Consider the following 20,769-nt stretch of genomic DNA (forward strand, 5'->3'; position numbering starts at 1 on the left):
TTGTTTTGTATGCTGATGCCTTTAGCCTTTTAACTTAGAGCCATTCACATCTCTAATCCCTGTGGAACCACTGATGCCTTTCTGAACTGTAAACCTTGAAGGACTGAGTGCTCTTGTGTGACATACATTCTCTGTACAACTCACTTATAATTCAGAGCAGACCTATACAATTACCATGAGGATGGTGGTAAAGAATCAATCCCGTGAGTCCTGAAGGTCAGTTCCTCGTCATTTCATTAGATCCTTGAGAGTAGAATTCTACTCATGCACCTTTTCAACAGCAAGGATTTATTGACCATGTGAGTTCAGCAGAAAAGCACACGGTGCTGACACAGATCTGTAATGCAGAGGAGCATGTTCCCCTTTGTATTTATCTCCCGGGCATTATATTGCATAGCATTCTTTGATTTGTACCATTTAAAATGCCCCGTTGTGTTTGTACCGTCAGATTTAACAAGGTCACCAGCTTACACTTGAGAATCCCAAGTACCTGTTATGACACAACACACTTTTTCCCCCCCTTTGTGTTGTTTAATGTTCAAGACTGCAAAGTCCACAAGAGATATTAAAACCAGGGAGAAAAAAGTTTAGGCCAAGATGAATTACAGTGTTTGCATGAACCTGCCACTGATAGCACTGATCTCACTGACTGAAAAGCAACCAATCCAGATGCAGTATGCACAATCAATTTCAGTGAGGATATGAATGACAGAAGTCATAAAGCCTGAATGCTTTATCTAAATGATGAAGTACTGAATCCAGGATTAGGGCATGGACCATGTAAGTGTTTTTGTCACTAGAAAAAAAATATAACTGCAGAACAGAATCCTGATAAAATATTTAAAATTCGTGCTGAAGTTTTGGATATCAAATTTCATAATCCAGTACAGCAGACACATACATATTTTTACCCTATCAATGCACCTCAGGGAAATAACAGCTGTTCTCTCTGGCTCAAACTTAAAAAATGGCCCACAATGAAAGCTTTATGTTCTTTTGTGCCTTTTTCTTATTCCTGTAAGAACATTTGCTATTAATGGCTGGTGAGAAGGCAATTCCATCTGTTTATTGCCTTATTGATAGGACACTGGGAATACTTACATCTAACAATGTGCTTTCTGCACCAGGTAAACAACATGCAAGTCAGCACTGTATGAAATTTTCAGTATGTGGAGCAAAGTTAGAGCTACACATTCAAACATCCTGTCTGGGAATGTATATTATATTACAAATTTTATTCCAATTACCCTCTTCCAGTAAATGAAAGAAAATATTTGTGTAATCAATTATTTGATTTTTTTCTCATGCTTCTTCTCGCTCCTCTTTCAGGTGCTCTCATTAGGGATCCCCATGGATGCCTATCCCTTGCATGCTCCCCTTGTCAAACCAACCCTCTGCATGTCTTCCTTCACTACACTCATGAATCATCTTTGTTTTCTTCCTCTTTTCCTCTTCCTCTTCTCCAAATCAATTACAATATGTCATCAAAAATATATCATTGATATACCTTTTTGTTATCGGACATGGCAGTTGGACTTGTGTTTCATATAGAGATGACTTTAGAGTAACTTTAGACCTTGAATGGTGATTACTCATTGGTGGCCTCATCAGAAGTGAAAAAAACATGATTAAAATTCCTATGTAGCTGAGACTGAACTCACAGGAACTAAAAACTATACTGCTGTGCAGTTAAACAGTTCGTAAATCTCAGAATTCATGCTTTACTAAGGTAAAACTTTCTTGTGGGCTGCTGGTCTTTGTCTGCTTTCCATATGATTCACTCTCTCTAGGCATTGCAAAGAAAACCTTAAAGAAGGTTAAGTCATTTTGTAAACAAGTTATCCAGCAGAGAGTTTCATCATCAGGGCGTTTTTAGAGAATGTCCCACTCGGTTTTTTCATCACTGAACATAGGTTAAGACTGCTGTGCAAATCAACATTGCAGTGACTGCTGCACTCTGTAAAAAATATTGCATTTGATTAATGATTTCTTTACAATCCTGGACAATTAACACGTCCGTTAATTGAGAATGTTACAAAATTTCACGGCCATGGCAAGCAATACACATCTGGATAACACATAAAAATAACTGGTTAATTTTTTTCCCTTTGTTGCTCATGGATAGAAATTAAAAAAAAAACATAAAAAGTCTGAATGTGGCTAGGATAGCATTTGGATTTGATTGCATTACAAGGAATTGATTTTAAGATGTTGCACAGCTGTGGTTCCAAATATCAAATTAGCACTAATTTTAATTTGTAGTTTGAGCGCAACACCACTGAGTTGTGTAATAAAATTTTCACTTGTAATTAGAGTCATCCAAGTATACTCAGGTATAGTCCACAGGTGGTCGAGATCACAACCCAAAACCCACGCACATGATAAGGCATCTTGAACCATGATTGATGTTGTTTTTTTGTTTTTTATAATCACTTTGTCTGTGTTTTATCTGAGTAAGTTAGAGAGCTGTAACAGGCCCTGGGATAACCATGTTCTCCATTCAAACTATTAAACCTGTACAAGTACACTGTTGAAATAAAGCTCGACAAAGCACGAGGCAAAACCTTGAGCAGTATTTAATGTCTAATGAGAGTTGAAGTTTTTTCATAGGTTAAACAAGAGTAATAAGATTTACATGTTATTCCCTGAAAGCCCCGTTATTTAACATGCCCTCAGATTTCAAGTAGTCTGATATATTACAGTTTTGGCTGTGAAAGTGTTTGTGCTTTAGTGAAATATTTCATCACCATTTAATCTGAAAGCGGTTAGGAGGATACCGAGAACAGCACCCCAACGCAAAGCCATATTACTCACATCACAGAGCTGAAAGTTAGACTGCCTCATTAATTCCAAATGAAAAGATAAATAAACATGGTAAAACAAAAGACCACCGCCTTGTTTTCTGATGAAACTTCTACTGATGGAAGAGTCATCTTTAGGCAATGAGAGTTGCTTGGTAATTACTGTATGATTACTGCACAGGTCTGGGAGTGTAGAGCTATAATAACTGAATCAATACTGGCCTTTTGTTGTAACTTTACAAACCAAGGATCTTTTCAAGGGCACACATTGCCCCGTGGGACCAGTGCTGAGCCACATTTAAGCAGACGCTCCCCTCTCCGTCTCTTCGTCCATGCCGATACAAACAAAACCTGGTGCCCTATGCAGAGTAAAGTGCTTTATTTCAGGGCTCACGTCCACGATAGCCCACGGCAGCTGGTGTTCTCACAGACCACTGCATGGAAAATGGGCTGATTTCAGGATTTAGCTGCCCGTGGTGATTTCCTCACTTGCTTCTTATTGGGCCCAGAATTACTTTGTCATGGACTTGCACAAGATTAACGCTGAGGTTTTGAGCTCCCGTCTCTGTTTTCTTAACACGCAGCTCAGTGTTGCTGTTATTTACCTTTATTACCCTTCACTGACGGAAGCAACGCCATTAGTATACAGCTGTTTGATTTTTGCATTTGAAGATTCAAGCTCAGGTACATCTGTTGTTATCATAGTTATGACACCTGAAAGAAAATAACACTCATCAGAGTAGGTGAACGTTATATAACACAAACCTAAAATGACGCTAATATCATGACTATATCTGTCAGATATATTGATGTATTACATCTAAGCTCAAACAGCTCCATCAATCAGAAAGCAAAACAGACAGCGCCACATCTGCTGTCTATCAGCTTTTATTCATTACACACTAAATGAGAAACAATGAGCACCAAGTTTTCCGAGCACTGCACAACTTATTTAGCAGTCTCGCACCTCATGAAAAGTTTTGATACTTGGATAGCTGTGTTATGCACAGAATTAGGATGCCAGTGTCTCATAGCTCATCAGCACTCTCGGCACCTCCTTTGCTTATCTTTGCATAACTACACATCCTGGTCATGTTTCCTTTCTCCTTCTGACCATCTGTTCCCTGCTGCCAATCTTCTGAACGTGCCAGCTACTGCCTCTACATCCTCTCCCTGCTGGCTAAATCTTAGTATTGATATCATATTCTCCCTCTCCACTTTCCTCTCTGTTTCTGTCGTCGCTCGCTTTTTCTCTCTTTCACACGTATCGTACGAGAGAGCTGCAAAATAGAAGTCACGCTAAGTTTGAAAATACTGTATGCAGTTTATGAAATGTATCACACTTTCTGACCTTCTTAAACTGCAATTGTTTTTATCTTAAACATGGGCAGAGAATGGATTAAGAATTGTCCAGACTTTTTGACATTTTAGTACGATAATGTTAGAATTACAGGGTTTTTTTTCCATAACTGTAATTAACAATTACAAATAAAAAAGAAAAACCCAAAACTATTCACTTTATTTCAATGAGTGACTTTTCAAGCCTGATATTTTTAGCTGTAATTTAATAGAAAGAAAAAACTGCAACAAAGTGTGAAAAGGTTCAGCTTCCTGTTATTTTTTACTGTACTACTGAGAAGCCTAATGCAGGGGAAAGAAATTATGGTCCCCGCCGTGGTAATAAGTGCTGCTTGCTGTCAAGGGTTTTTTTTTCTTCTTCTTCTCCTTCTTTTTTTAACAAAATTTTCCCAGTACTCTTTATCGAGTTCTTAGAACTGGGCTACAACCTAACATCAGTTAAGAAGAGATTTCTTTTTCTTCATGTCAGTTATTAATCTACACTTAAATGTGTGTGTGTTTGACAAAGAAGATTGTCTAATTTAAAAAGCAGCCTTGCTTTCTTTAACAGAAAACAATACTGTACCTGTTCCCACACCCCCTGCACTCCAAACTTCCTTCTGGAGATTGCGGCTGGCACGTACTCAAGTGTGGTCAAATCTCAGTGCCTGCCTCGGGCTTTTAAAGGAATGACTAATACACTCTTTGCAAACCACTGAAAGACTGCTGTAAAGCATCTCAACCTAAACAGAGTGATGCATGTGGGTGAGGCAATATATTATGGTCAACACATTTCACAGAGGTCTGCTTATTTTGTATCGTGCCGATCAGGAGTGTTTGTAAATCTTGTTATGGTGTTTGGAAAAGGTTTTGCGTGAATTTATTTATTGCGAGCATCAGACGTGGCTGTAGTTATAACCAGGAAAAATAATACTTAAGAAAAAAAATCTTTCATGAGTTTTGTTGAGGAGAAAAAGTGAAATTCCATCAGTGCATTATGCATAGCTAATACATAATTCACATGTAAATGAAATTTTCATCAAGGAAACATGATGACCGAGGTACACGCAATTACAAGCTTGGCTCACATCAAAGTTAAAAAAAAAAAAACTGATATGAATAAGTGATGGTACATAAGGAAATGTGTTCAGATGCTCCATGAGAAGCCAAAGTTGTGTAATGATGTTTTTGGTCAAGCGCACTATCCCACTGACAATTTAATACAGTATAAAACAGCCTGCTGATGTTTATTTATTTATTTTTTTAACCCCAGCCAGAGTTTGAAAGTGCACTCATGTTTTAGCTGGTTCAACCTTTAAGATGTGTTCCTCAAATAGGTTGTCAGACCACAGCAGGGTGATTAGAGTTTGTTTTTGTGCTGTTTTGCTCCGTTTGCAGATGTGAGAGATATCTTGCCACATCCACACCGGAGACAGCAATGACAGCTAGAGAATTACCACCTGAAAGTACTGGCCTGGATTTCAAATAGAAAAAGTTAAAATTCAGTTTCTACTGGACACTCACTGGACACTTTATTAGGTACACCTTCCAATTTCGCTTAGACCCCTTTTTGGTTTTCAGAACTGCCTTAATTCTTTTTGGTCTAAATTAAGAATTAACATTTCTTTAGAGATTTTGATACTTATTGACATGACAGCATGACAGACAGGTGCTCTATAGGATTGGGATCTTTTGACCATGGAGATCATTAGAGCATAGTGAGCTTATTGTGAAAAGAAAGAAAACAGTTTAAGCTTTGTCACATGGCAGCACAGTCGACTCATCCTCTGATCACTGTTTCCATCAGAAGTACTGTGGTCATAAAGAGATGAATAAAGAGATGAGCCATGCTCAGGTAGGCTGTGGTGTTTAAAAGATGCTTAGTTGGTACTAAGGGCACAGTGTGCCCAGGGAAGTATTCCTATACCATTACACCAACACCAGCCTGAACTGTTTATACAATGTATCCATGCTTTTATGGGGTTTACACCAAATTCTTGGCAGCAGAAATAGAGATCCATCAGATGAGGCAGTGTTTTTCCAGTCTTGTCTCATTCAGTTTTGGTTCAAATTGTAGCCTCACTACAGCACTGGGTATGGTCTTCTGCAGCTTCAGCCCTTCTGCTTCTAGGTTGGACGTGCTGTGCATTCAGAGATGAGTTTTTTGACATAACATTGCCTTCCTATCAGCTCAAAGCAGTCTGACCATGCTCCTCTGACCTCTGGCATTAAGAAGGCTCAGAGAACTGCAGTTCACTGGATATTTTCTCTCTTTTTTGGCCATTTTCTGTAAACCCTAGAGATAAATGTGTGGAAAATCCCAGTAGATCAGCAGTTTCTGAAACAATCAGACCAACCCGTCTCTCGCCAAGAACAATACTAAGTTCACAGTCACTTAAATGACCTTTCTTTCCAATTCTGATGTTCAGTTTGAACCTCAGCAGGTTTTCCTGACTATGTCTACAAGCCACAGTCAAGTTATTTGTCTCTGAATGCTTCTCTGTGTTCCATTTTCAATTTTACTTTTTCACTTTCACAAAGACATCTGGTTTAGAGGTGAATTAGCCTTTTTAGCTAATGGCTAATTCACCTCTAGAGCCTATTAGTAGGGAGCACTACCTGCTGTTTCTCAAACTGTGCTGCTAATTTTAGATGACTCTCTGGATGCTGTACATGTAAAACAAGGTGAACCACAAACACAAAAGCATACTAAACACAAAGCGTGTATTTCAGTTTAGGCTGTCAAACGCTGTCTTTCGAAACAGATCTTCAAACAGGTAATTTCAATACAATTATTATTGTATTATTTTTACAATAAAGCACCAGAAAGCAAACTTATTCGTGCAGATAATAACAATTTCCCTTGGGTATTAGCGCCTGTAACACTGAAGGAAAAAAAAAAAACCTCAATAAGTTTTCCTGTTATTTGTGCTGTGCTCTGATTTATCTCATTTACCTGATGAATATTCCAAAGCCATTCACATAAAACTTTTGATTTCAGCAGTTCCATTTGACACATTTAATATGCCCTTTTTGCTGGTAGATTTTGATTGATTTCTCCGAATGAAATGTCAACATGTCATGGATCAAACCAATTTCTCTATGTTCCCTTTGTTCCCTGGGAAATTGGGAAGGAATTTACCTGACAAAATGAATGTATTTTTGTGCATGGGTGAGGCAATACATCAAAATGCTGTGATTCTTTTGCCAGACAGAAAGCAAACACTGATGTTACTTTCAGCATGCGCAGCATTTCATTTCGCCAAGGAATTTGTCAATTATCTCGATATACTCTCTCTGTCTGTGCATGCAGGGTGAGATTCATGGTCTCGACTATTATGAGCCAGAAATCTGTTGTTTTCTGTGAGGTACATAGCAATGAGCCATTTCCAACTGTGCTTAAGTTTTTTTCAGATTTAGCCCTAGGAAATGCACCCCGTATCGCTTTGAATACATCTCATTTAGAATGAGGATTACTTCAGGTGATATAAACTATAATAAATCTAATAGTCTCATGCAATATTGCAGTGGGAAAGAGGGGGGGAGGCTGGTTACAGCAGCTAAATCTACTGCTGTTCCCCAATCAATTAGATCTGTGAAATCCATTTCTCTTTGCATGTTTGCTCTTGTTTGCAATAATTACAACCTCCACCCCAAACAGGCATGATAAACACCCCCTGATTTAGAAGTGTTTGTTCAGATCGGCGGGACCTGCTGCTTGTCTTGCTGTTTATAAACCGTGGAAATCTACAGGGATTACACAGGCTCATCACCATCTGTGGCATTACTCCAAAACAGGTCTGCACTGAGAAGAGCCCTATCAGGGCATTGAGAGGAGGAGGCAAAGGCAGACTGACATATAATGGGCTGCTCTCACCTCATCTGCAGAACAATGTCATCGCCATTATGGGCTGTTAGCAAAGACTCTCTCTCTCTCTCACACACACACACACACACACACACACACACACACACACACACACACACACACACACACACAATAGCAATATTGCCCTCATGTGCCTTTATAAAGAAAAAAATGGTTTTAATATTGTGCGTTAATAGATTCAGTTGTTAAGAAAGAGAAACAAAAGTAACGGCAAATGTTTCAAAACCCTGTCATCTCTTTAATCAAATTGCAATTCGAACAACTGCAACCCAAAAGGGTTTCACATGAAAAACACAACCAGAACAACAAAAATTCAATATACTTACAGAATTCCAGCAGTTCTTATCAGATAGAAATCTTCTTGTAGTGATTTAAAAGGGAAGCCTTTTTTTCTGAAACCTGCAAAATAACATGATTGACTTTTGACTGACAGCTGTCACAAAAAATACTCATTATGATTGACAAACACTGTCAGCACATCTGACGGTGACATCTGGCAGTGACAAATTTGGTTTTTTTTAACTGACAATAATAGAACATTTTGCAGTAAAGGTGCTCCATTCAGGTAGAAATCTTGACCATCTATTACTGCTTCTAGATCGTTTTCATTTCACAATGAGATTAGTAATGAAGTGGCATACCGTTACAGTACACGCATGTGTGCAGAATTTATCATTTAAACAGCTGGATTGTCTCAGGGACATCTTTACACAGCCTGCACCTGCGGTCTTGCCTGTTGTGGTAGACCCCAACCTCTGTGGATCTTGCATTCAAAGCTTGTGAACCCCTGAAACACGGTCACCCACCATAATTAGTGCCACTGTGCTGTCTATCAGTCCAGTTTTCTCCAGTCACTGCTAGGATTTCTGAATGTCAGCCACATCTTTTATCTGCCGGTGGTACATACATGCAGGGTCCTGTCCTTCCATGATAGTTCTTCTTGCTCCCCTTCTTGCTTGTGTTGCTGCTGTCTGAGATATTGCGGTCAGTTGTGGAAATTTTCCTGATATATTCATGTTTGTTGTCTCATGCTGGACAGTGGTTTTGACACTCACTAGTCCTCGGACACCTTCCTTTTCTCTTGGCGTACAGTCTCAGGGTGCTGGATTTGGGGTGAAACCCTCCATACATGGTGAGGAGCTTCCTTGTCTTGATGTCAATGGCATCTATCTCCTCCTTTGGCCAACTTATTGTCCCAATAGAGTATATGATCACTGGCGGGGCGTAGGTGTTGATTCCCCAGATCGTGTTCTTTCCATTCAGCTGACTCTTCAGGACTTGCCTTGCTCTCTGCAGGTATTTGGTGGCTGTGGGTTTCCTAGCCTTTCCAGGTTTTTGTGGTTCCCTGTAGGGATTCCCAGGTACTTGTAGCTGTCCTCGATGTCTGCAACGTTGCCTTCTGATAGCGCAGTCCCCACAGTTCTAACTACTTTCCCTCTCTTTGTTGCAATCCAACTACATTTCTCCTGTCCAAATAACATTTAGATGTTGTTGCTGTAGATCCTAATCTTGTGGATCGGTAAATTAACATCTCGTTCACTCCTGGCATACAGCTTGATGTCATCAATGTAGCGGAGGTGGCTGACGATTGCTCCATTCCCTAATCAGTATCGGTTGCCAGTCTTGTTAATGATCTCACTGAGGGGTTTCAGGCCAATGCAGAACAGCAATGGGGGCAGGGGATCTCCTTGGTAGATCCTGCACTTGATGGTGGCTTGTGCAATTAGCTTAAAGTTGGCCTCTAGTGCTGTTCGCCACATCCTACTATGAATTCCCGATGAAGGCACCTATGGCACTGTTGATCTATGTATAGTTCTAGGGATTCTGACCCTGCCACTGTGATGGATACTGGACCCTGTTCAGGGAGGTTGGTGTGGTATGCTCTTACATCCATTAGCCACTGAACACTGTTTCTATGTGATGCATCCCTTATGCTCTACCAGTATTGCTCCATCTCCAGCCTTGATGGGGCTGTTCTCATATTGTTCCCCCGCCACTGAGAGTCTACCTTGGATGTTCAGTGGAGTACAGCTGGTTTATTCTCCTGCCTTCTATCTCTCTCTTGTATATCTCTTCAACCAACTGGTCAAGACTGTGAGTCTTTGCTTGGCAGTTTTCAATGCCTCATGTATTGACAACTCTTTGTACTTCCTAAGCACCCCTTTCTTCATGACACAACTCCGATAGTTGGCTAAATTCCGTCCAAACTGCATTGATTTTGGTGTCTAGTCTCCTTCTCCAATGAGGGTACTTCTCCTTGTGGCTGTTCATCTTATAGCCAAGCATCTCTGTAATCACTGCTGCCACGTTGTAGATCAGAATCAGATGATTAGTTTGGGTGATGTTTGCAGTAGGGATTATCTGTAATGCTGCATTCAAATCTTCTAGTAGACCTTCAGAGGGTACTTCACATAGTCCTGGTAATCGGCCACGGAGGGTCCAGGTTTCCAGCTTCACCATGATCTGATCTCTCAGGTCAGCTGCTCTCGTACTTAACTTGCCTTCAGTCATACTTGGGGTTTGGTACCCAATCTCAGGTGGGGGTGATTATATCTCCCCCCTGACCTGATGTCCTGGCTCCCCCTTGCTATAGCATTTTTAGTGTACCTCATCAAGCTCCACATGTGATAGCAGTTGCTTTCTCCAAATGTTGGAACACTGAGCTACTAGTTGGTGTAGTTGTTTTGTCATCAGTCTCAGTGTTGGCTATCTAAGATACCATAAGTCCCACATCCTCTTCATGTATTAGTGTATTAGATAATTTCGTTTTTGTTTTCTTTTTAATTCAATTCCTAAATATACCATTAAAAAATAACGGACCTCACCTTGTCACTGCAGAGTACTTTGTAGATTGATGGAAAAAATAATAATAATTGATGATACAAACATGAGCTTTAGATGCCACAGTTAAGTACACTCACCCAACAAACAGCTAACTAGTTAATAAATGTTGCTTACTGGTCTAAATAAATCAACATTTAAGTAGGTTGTTTCATCTTTAAATTGTTATGTAAGTCATGCACTGTAGTGTTCCCCTAATTACAAAGCATTGGAGGAAGGCAGAGGATAATGATATTCCTGTTGATTATATAAAGGTAAAGACAGTAGCAACGGCATCTTTGTAAGACATTAGCTAATGTTAACTCTAGCTGTTAATTGTATACGTGGCTAATACAACATCAAGCTGTAACTTAGGTTTTCCTGTGTGCATTTCACACAGTTTTCTTGTGGATTTCTTTCACGGTTGTCTTCCAAGTCCAAAAACATGCTGGGAATCCATTTGACTGGCAACCTGTCAAGGGTGTTTATTGCACAGTGCATGCTGGGATATGATCGCCTTAGAAACCTTCACAGGATCTGTACGTCTGAATGGAAAAGATTTATTGGGCAATCCAAAGTTTAATATCTCTTCACAGCTGCATTTTAACTGCTCTCCTACAATTGCATGTTATTGTCAGAGTTTATTCACAAAAAAACAACCTTAAAGAATTCCTACAAATGAGCTTTTGATTGTTTTATTTTACGTTGTGTACTCGAATGCTGGAATATCAGTTTAACATCAGGCTGATTATTTTTTTTAAATGCTCATCCCTTTGCTTTGTTCATAGTTAATATTGATTAGAAACTCAAAATTTCCTGTAAAAAGGCTAATACATTAGGAGGTATATGATAACTATCATTATGACATGTTGTGACCTTTGTTCTAAATACTAAATAGAACATACTTGTAAATCTGAATACTTTATTTTCATTTTTGCTGCACCTCTGTGAATATATCCTTACCACAGCATTACTATTGAGGTACAATAAACCCACAGTGAAGCTGCATCCTTGATTCTGTTACATTTTATACCACATGCACCACGCTTCTCTTATTTTGAAGCCACTGTTAAATTAAACTCCTGTGACATCATCGACCAATTGAAGTTTTTCAAATGGTCGGCCTTGCAAGCTTTCACTGGTTCAGAGGCCAAAGAGGAAATGACAACTAATTCACCCTCTGCAAACCTGAACTTGAGACTTGTGGAGATAATCATATATCACTCTTTGTAACGGGTCTCTTTCAAAGCAGCCAAGCAAATTTGAATGGTAGCATGAGGCCACAGAAGGAGGTCTTTAAAGTGTGAGCACAAGAGATGAATACTGAATGGATGGTTATTAAACTGCCTTTTATCACATAACGAAAGACTTGTCATAATTTCTGAGTCCCGTTGAGAGAAACAAACCTCATAGTTAACCACTGTGCCAGTAATGGCACTAAGGGCTCACTAATTTTTCAATCAAATCCTGAAAATATGAGATTCTAACTATTTAGAGCTAGATTCTTTTTTTCAGGTATTCCAATCAACGTTTAAATCAATCCTTACATTCAAACTGAATATAAGGCTGACTCTTTGGATTTATTTTTGATGCCTAAAACCAAAAATTTCCAGCAGTTCTCTCACAGATCAGAGAGTTTAAAATAGTTTAAGGTACTACATCAGTAAATTCCTTTGCCCTTTCTTTTTTTTAAAGACACATTTTAAATAAGTTGCTCTTTTAGAAAAATACATCAACATGTTCTTAAAGCGCCAGTAAAATTTTAAATGTCCATGCAGCACCAAGAATTGCCTTCGTAAAGTAACAAATGACCTTCTTTTAAAAGTGTATGCTGGGGAATGTTCGATTTTAATCCTTTTAGACCTCAGTGAGGCTTTTTATACTGTAGATCATGCAATTTTAATTGACTGCCTCAAGCACTGAGTGGGTATCAGAGATATAGCACTGTGCTTGCTCAGTTACTACATTTCCTATAGAACCTTTTCTGTCGCTGCAAGCAATTTATCGTCCTCTCACCAATCATAAATTGTGGGGTCCCACAGGGTTCAATTTCAAGTCCTGTCTTCTTTCTTATATATGTTTGCTCTCAGACATTTGTAAACATAATGTTGTATTTAGCTGGTGTGACTGAGGGCTTCTTAATTGTATCTCCCTTTATATAGAACTCTAGTGACTGTAAAATTATGGACAAGTCAACTAAATCTAAAGCCTGATTTACAGCACAGTGAGGTTAGAAGTGTGAAATGAAATGACAGAAATGGATGAACAAGGTTTTATAAAAACTTTGGGTAAACAGGTAAATTAAAAGGCTGATGGGTGTGTGTGTGTGTGTGTGTGTGTGTGTGTGTGTGTGTGTGTTTGAGGGGTGGGGGGTTGGGGAGTAATTATGGTCTGCCAAGATAAGCAGTTTTAAACTCTGCAGAATAATCTTTGTTATCTGTGCTTTTCAATGAGGTACTCAGTAATGTCAAATGATTAGAGAATCTTTTCTACCAAATACCAATTCAGCCCAAACAAGATATTTTTGAAAAATAATTTCGAAACATGACAAGCAGTGCTATGTTAATAATTAATAATCCTTCACAACCATCACAACTAAATATTGCTTGTTCTATCTGGAGGTCTGTGTTTTAATCGACAATATAAATAGTGTGTGGATTTTTGCTCCCGCAATGATTTTTCCTGTTGTTTTAAGTTGATGTTCAGAGCATTTTTGGTATTGTGTGATGTTTTGTTGAAATTCTTTTTTTTAACCCATATATTAAACTCTAACAGGTCTGATGATTTGTACGCTCTGACTGCATCCCAAAACTGAATTTTGCACAGCATAGACTGGGAGAGAGACATGTAACTACTATATCAAGACCACCATGCAACTATGCCCGGTCTCCTAATATTTGCATCGAATTAAGAAATAGTATACAGACAGTATTTCCTCCTTTCCTCTGCACTGAATAAAATAGAGTACACAGACAGGCTCTACAGCGTGTAGGTTTGACTAGAAACAGATGGCAGTCAGTATGGCTCAGCTCAACTTCGACATAAAGTAACTTTGAACAGGAACTCGGCAGTTTACATAATGTGATGCAAAGTCATCACATTTTTAACACCCTCACTGCAGAATGTCCTGGGTTCAAATCTAGTCTGGGGCCTTTCTGTGTGGAGTTTACATGTTCTTCTCGTGTCTCTCTGGATACTTCAGCTTCCTCCAACAGTCTCAAGACATGCAGTGAGATTCCAAATGGCCCATATGTGTCTCTCTGTGTCAGGTGGTATACACTGGATATGCTGTATTACCGATATTCTGACGCAAATACAAAATATGATGCAATGGTGAGTTCTGTTGATAAATATAATAAAAAGTAAAATGAACAGATGTTTATAGCTGACCTACATTAACAGGACAGATTCCTCCCACAGTCTAAAGATAGTGTCTCTGTATTAAGTTTGTGATGGACTGGGGATCTCTTTGGAAAAACCGCATCCCTCGCTGTCATAGGCATGTTCAGTTAAATCGTGGGCTCTTCAACTTTAGAGATTTAGGTGTTTAAAGCACAGGGAGTACATACATCAGTTAATGTAAGATATGCTTTGTGCAATTTCAGTTACTTATTTTAATGCCAGTGTTGTTTGATCGCTGTTTAAGGCTTAAAGATGTGTGAAAGGAACCTGAAAGCCTCACGTGAAAATGTTTACTTCATTATCACGTTGCAGTTTAAACAACATTTCTAGACAATATTCAAATAAGAAAATCAGAGGACCACACCAAAGTTTCTTTCTTTAGTTCATGTCTTCTTTGAAACAAAAGAAGAAACACAACAACATAACTTTGAATATCTATTCATTTTGTTGCAGTGTTTTGGTACGTGTTCCTGAATTGCAGCATCGAGAGGGAATATAAATGATCTTCTATTATGTCTGCTCAGATTAGGTGTGAATCTACTTTTGTTTCTTGTCCTTACTGAGAATTGTTGTTTTTGTTTCACTGCTTGATCTTGAAGGGCTGTGGAAACATAAATACACACTGCAAACTAGATATAAATACAGCGCAGTCATTCATTGTTTGAAGCCTCATTCATCTTGGCAATGAAATGGAAATTGGACACTTATGATTTAATACAGTGCTGTTTCAAGGTTTAGTCTCAGAGTCAAAATATGGGTTATGTTGATTTTCGAATCTAATCTAAAATATTTCTTTATGCCTTTCAGCATTTCAGTAGATGGACTGACTCCTTGAATTCAAACCTTTTTGATTTGCAACATAATCACACAGCATATTGCCATTCGAAAATATCTGAAACACAGCAGGTTTTAGACATGGTGGGATTATAATTGTCAAGGCTTGGAAGGAAGACGGGAAATGGTATTCTCAAACTGTGCATGTAAGCCAGTAATCACACAGCACGTACTGAATTAGTCATCGGGATATGTGTTTTCTTTAATACCGAAAGGCCAGTGTAATTATTTTTCTCTAACCTTACTTGACAATTGTCTCATTGTTTCTGTTAAAGAAGTCCTGACTTCCCCTTGCTGAGGCCCAGCTGAAATTCGGCCTTTTCGCCCTCTTCCTTTGACAATGTCCCCTGAGCCCTTTCTGCTTGATTTAAGCCATTTGGCCTGTTATATTGTGGGGTCAGGTGTTAACAATTCACTTCTGCTGCAGGGGCTGACTAGTCTGAAATTCATAAATGAGTTTTGCCAAAAACCCTGAGTGTGCCGATATAGGTTCTGCTTGCCTCCTCGTGTCCTCAACCTACATCAGCAACCGTGACCACATCGCACCACATATTTGAAATCTTCTATCATCGGGATAGCTTTCAACCCCGCGAAATGTTTTATGTACCTCAGAGTTTCCAAAACTATCGTTAGCACATGCTTTGTGTTCAGCCTCACATACCAATATCGGTGCTTCCATCTGCTCTAATGACTCTCATTAAAGATCTCTATCCTCGTGTCAGTCTCTGGTCCTTTCTGAGATCCCTTCATCCTTGAAATTGAAGGCTGGAGTGAATCTTATCACCTCTCATTAGCTTCATCCCCATTTCTCTGGTTCCCTTTATTGCTCAGTGCTAACCTTCTCACTTGGTGGCATTCATGGCGCAGCGTCATCCGTCTTTCAAAGGAATTATATAGGTTGCAGTATTTCAGCACACTGATCCCTGACATCTAATTTGATTTTCAATAGAAGGGGGTTGTCTGTCTCATGTCTAAATCATATTTCTGTATCCTGTTTTACTTCTTTCATTGTTCTTTTCCTCTTTGTGTTACTGAAATCAGTTGCAATAAGTGCATGAGCACTTTAATTTGTATAGCTCTGATTTCCCAGGATTGTTGCCAAAGAAACTGTACTGTTAATTGCATGTTTATGGACAATAAATCACAAAACACTTTGAACACAATTGTCTGATGAGGAATTAGGTAATAGTCAATTCCACAGACTCTGAAGTCGGTACCAATTTGAGACTCTACTAAATGTATACTAATTATAATGTGGGATGGATGCATTTCCGGAATCACTAACTTGTCTTTTTATTACTTTTAAGCAATGTAGTTTGCATCGATGTGAATAAAATAGATCTTTTAATCTTCTTCACAAACACAAGTGCCGACTGTGCTCTTGTTTCACAGCTAAAATTTGGAGATTACTTTTTATTTGAAAATATGCTCCCTGAAAAGGTTTTTTCCTCCATCGATTGTTGGGATGCAGTGCACACACAAACACAGATATCTTATTCACTATTCAAAATACATGATCTTAATCTTAATCGAGTCTTGCACAAACAGTTTCAGAACTACAATCCTTGGAGAATGTGTTTAATTTTGAAATACGGATTTTAATGAGAGACTTCCAAAAAAAATGAGAGGCATCCAAAATTCATTTATATTCATGTTGAAAAGCTCTGTCCGTTTCGCTTTGCCACTTGGCTGTGACAATCGAAAACTGGGATTTCCATGTGAGTAGCTGACCTTAACCCTTTAAAAATCTCGATTTTCTTTGTCTTGTTTTTCTGTGCTCATGAGCTTTCCCGGTACTGTTTATTTTCATGACCATCACAATCATTGGATGTGATTTAGTATTTCCACATGAGGTGGTCATGTCTCTTACATGAGCTGCAAATGAAATCAGACATTTCACCTATAAATCTATATGTAGATATTTTGAACAAAGGAGCACAAACTTGCAATATTTTTTAAAAAAATCTTTACGAGGGTGAATTGTCATATACAAAAAAAAAAGGATGGAAGACCTCAGAATAAGTTTTTCTGTTTCTGTGAGATGCCCATAAAATAATTTACATATTTTTTCCCCGAGTCAGTGGTTTCTTCGCCTGGATGTTCTCCTTATACATTTCGTTTGTTTATAAAACGTTTCAGCTTCTCTACTTTTTTCTATTGTTTCTCAAAGCCATGCTTTTAGAAATAAAGTCTTAGCATTCTGTGTCATCCCTGCTCAATTCTCTATCTTCTAACAGCTATAATTTTTGCCCTGGATGTGTCTTATATTGGTTGAACACCCTGCAAAGTAATTCTCTCAGCTTGGAGGCACTATAATGCTTTGATGAATAATTATAGGTTTTGAAAGACTAATTGTGTTTTTTCATTGCAAATGATATCAGTGTAGCATGCTTGCGTAGTCGCGTCAATTTAGTTGAATGAGAAGGTTGTTTGTGTCAGCTTCTATTAAGTCACACAGAGCTGGCATTTCAGTTGTGTTCTGAATCTCTGATGTGATGTCTTTCTGGTTCAATACGATTCTGCAGAGGAACATATAGCTCAGGAAGAAATGCTCAAAACCCAAGAATATTTACGGCTTTGTCTTCAGATGTCAATTGAATTCTTCATGATGACTAAATTAAAACTACCCAGAGTTGTTACAAGTGTCTTGGGAAAGTTAAATAATATTTTCTTGGGGTGAAATTTGGGCGAGAAGAGAGGCAGGATGGAAGGCAGGGTTTTCTCAGAAATCTGCAGTGCTATTTGTGATGCATAAACTCATCAGATGAGCTCATCAGCTCATCAGATTAATTTTGACTGATCAAAGGGGAATAGAGGAGCAATAAAGCTCCCTTTAACCAAGCATCCTCAGGTTGTAGACAGAGTAAAAACATCCTGATAAGGCCTTAACTTTAATAGCAAGAATGGGATGTTTTGTGTTTCTGATTGCATACATTTTTTGTATATTTGTCACACCTACATGTTTAAGATCATCAAACACATTTTAATATTAGATCAGATGAGTAGATACAATTTTTTTGTATTAATTTAAAAAAAAGCTCATCAAACCTACTTGTAGTAGTAAGTAATTGCCCCCTTGTTAAATCAAGAATTATTGTGATTAACCACATTTTTGGAAAGTTAAGTTCAATTTCACAAACAAAGAAATCACTTAAATAGAACCTCCCTGACAAAGTAAAGTGGGCTAAAAGATCTCAAAAAGTAACACTTCACAATCTAAAAAACTCAAGAATACCTAAGAAAAAAAGTCAATGACATCTATTTGTTTGGAAAGAGTTAGAAAGCCATTTCTAAGTCTTTGGGACATGGCGAGTCCTTATCCACAAAAGGAGAAAACGTGGAACAGTGGTGAACCTGCCAAGCCATGGCCAGGCTACCAAAATTACTCCAAAAGAGCACTGAAGATAGGCCAGGAGGTCACAAAAGGCCCAGAACAACATCTAAAGAACTGCAGGCCTCACTTGCCTCATTTAAGGTACTTGATTCAACAATAAGAAAGAGGCTCGGCAAAAATGGCATCCTCAGAAAAGTGTCAAGGTAAAAGCCACTGCTGACCAAAAAAACACAAACGTTTGTCTCACATTTGCAAAAAACATCCTGATGAGTCCCAAGATGAAGAGGACTGAGGATGCTTTCTTGCTTTAGGACCCAGACAGCTTGCCATAATTATTTGAACCATGAATTCTGCTTTCTACTAGGAAAGCTGAAATAGAATATTTGGCCATTAGTTTGTGCCCTGGAGCTCAAGCACACTTTGGTTATGCAGCAGGGACAATTATCTGAATCACACCTGAATGGCTAAAAAAACCCAAAACAAAATGAAGGTTTTGGAGCAGTGTAGTAGTCTGGACTTAAAGGGGTCAGAGCAGGTCATTTACTAATCAGAAGGGTGAAGGTTTGGTCCCATGGTACTCCAGTCTACATGCCTAAGTATCCTTGGGCAAGACACTGAACCCCAAGCTGCTCTCTGATGAATGTTAGAAAACACTTAGAAAGACAGTGCTTGTATGAATGAGTGAATGAGGCATGTAGTAAAGCAGTGAGTGCTCAAGTAGAGTAGAAAAGCACCATATCAGACCCAGTCCATTTAACATTTACCAGTCCTATTGGCATGGCATGGCCTTGTTCAGAAACCCTCCAATATGGCTGAAGTAAAACAGTTTTCCAAAGAAGAGTGGAGCAAAATTCTTTCACAGCAATGTGAAAGATTCATTGCCAATCAAAAGCTTGATTGCAGTTCTTGCTGCCAAGGGTGGCACAACCAGTTATTAGGTTTAGGAGCCAATTGCTTCGTCACAAAGGGTGAGGTAGGTTTGGATACCTTTTTTCCCCCTTAATAAATGAAATCATCATTCAAAAGCAGTAGTTTGTATTTACCATGCTTATCTTTGTCTAATATTAAAAGTTATTTAATAATCTTAAACATTTACATTTGACAAATATGCAAAGAAAACAAAACAAAACAGGAACTTTTCACAGTACCATGGAATTCAATCTGCTGTTGCAAGTTAGATCCAAATTTGTGTTTATGATCATTTAGACCAGTTAGTATTTCTATCTTAGTGGTATTTTCTGTTGTTTTTGTTAGATCTCCATTAATCTTCATGTTATTGAACGAAATATTCCAATGTCAGATGGCTTACATTAGTTTCTTGTCACGGTCAAAAAAACATAGACAAACAATGTTGTGAACTTTGCAGAATAAATGATTATGTCTGTGAAATCTGCAGGCAAAACAAATGTCACTTTTGGTATTGTGGGAAATGAAAAAATAATAACCCATTACCCATTACAACTAAAAACAATGTTTGACAACAAACTGTTTTTGTAATATGAAGTATTATTATGTTGTGGACATATACTGGTTGCAACTACTTGCTCCAGGTTGCCAAGTTAAGATCTGTCAGCTAAATAATATTTTTTTGTCTGTTTCTGTCACTGAGTCAAGTGTCTTTCCATAGATACCTATAAACATGTGTTATTTAGCTATGAATCAAAGAGACAACATTTATTGGCATAACCTTCTGGGGTGGACAGCAACACACTTGTTCCATCTATTACCAACAGATGGCTCTTTAGAATGACACTCGCTTTATGACCTTTAGCTGGGACAGTTTTATTTTGTGACAAGGACAACACTTTCAAGACCTGTGCTATTTCTTCGGTCGGCGTGCATATTTATCAGCCTTTTCCAACAGGGATTTAATCTAAATTATTGCAAGGTTATCCTTCTTGAGTTCAACTTAGTTCTACCACTTCAGTGAAGTAGCTTGGGCTAAAACTTATTGAGGCCACAATTAGCTGAAAACAGTGTGAGCTCTGCATTTTAGAAAGATAGCTTCAAGAAAGGAGTAAGTGCAGGTGAAGTGGATACTGAATCTGTAGAAAAGCATACATTCACTGCATTACAATGGAGTTCGGCAACACCTAACATTCTCCTCAACCACCACCTCACATAGACTAATGCTGATGTGCTCTTACCATGGGATCTCTTTAAATGAAATGCAGAAGCACATACTGCAGAGTGGCAGGTCACTTATATATATATGCAAAGCTTCACTTTTACCATGAAGTTATGTACAGAAAAAAGTTTACACACAGCAATGCATTTTCATCTGCATTTTTATAAGCATGGCTCATTGCACAGCATTTTAATTTACAAAGCCTCCAAAAATTGAGGCAAAT

The sequence above is a fragment of the Oreochromis niloticus genome, linkage group LG14, assembly GCF_001858045.2.
Source record: "Oreochromis niloticus isolate F11D_XX linkage group LG14, O_niloticus_UMD_NMBU, whole genome shotgun sequence".
In the NCBI taxonomy this organism is placed as follows: Eukaryota; Metazoa; Chordata; class Actinopteri; order Cichliformes; family Cichlidae; genus Oreochromis; species Oreochromis niloticus.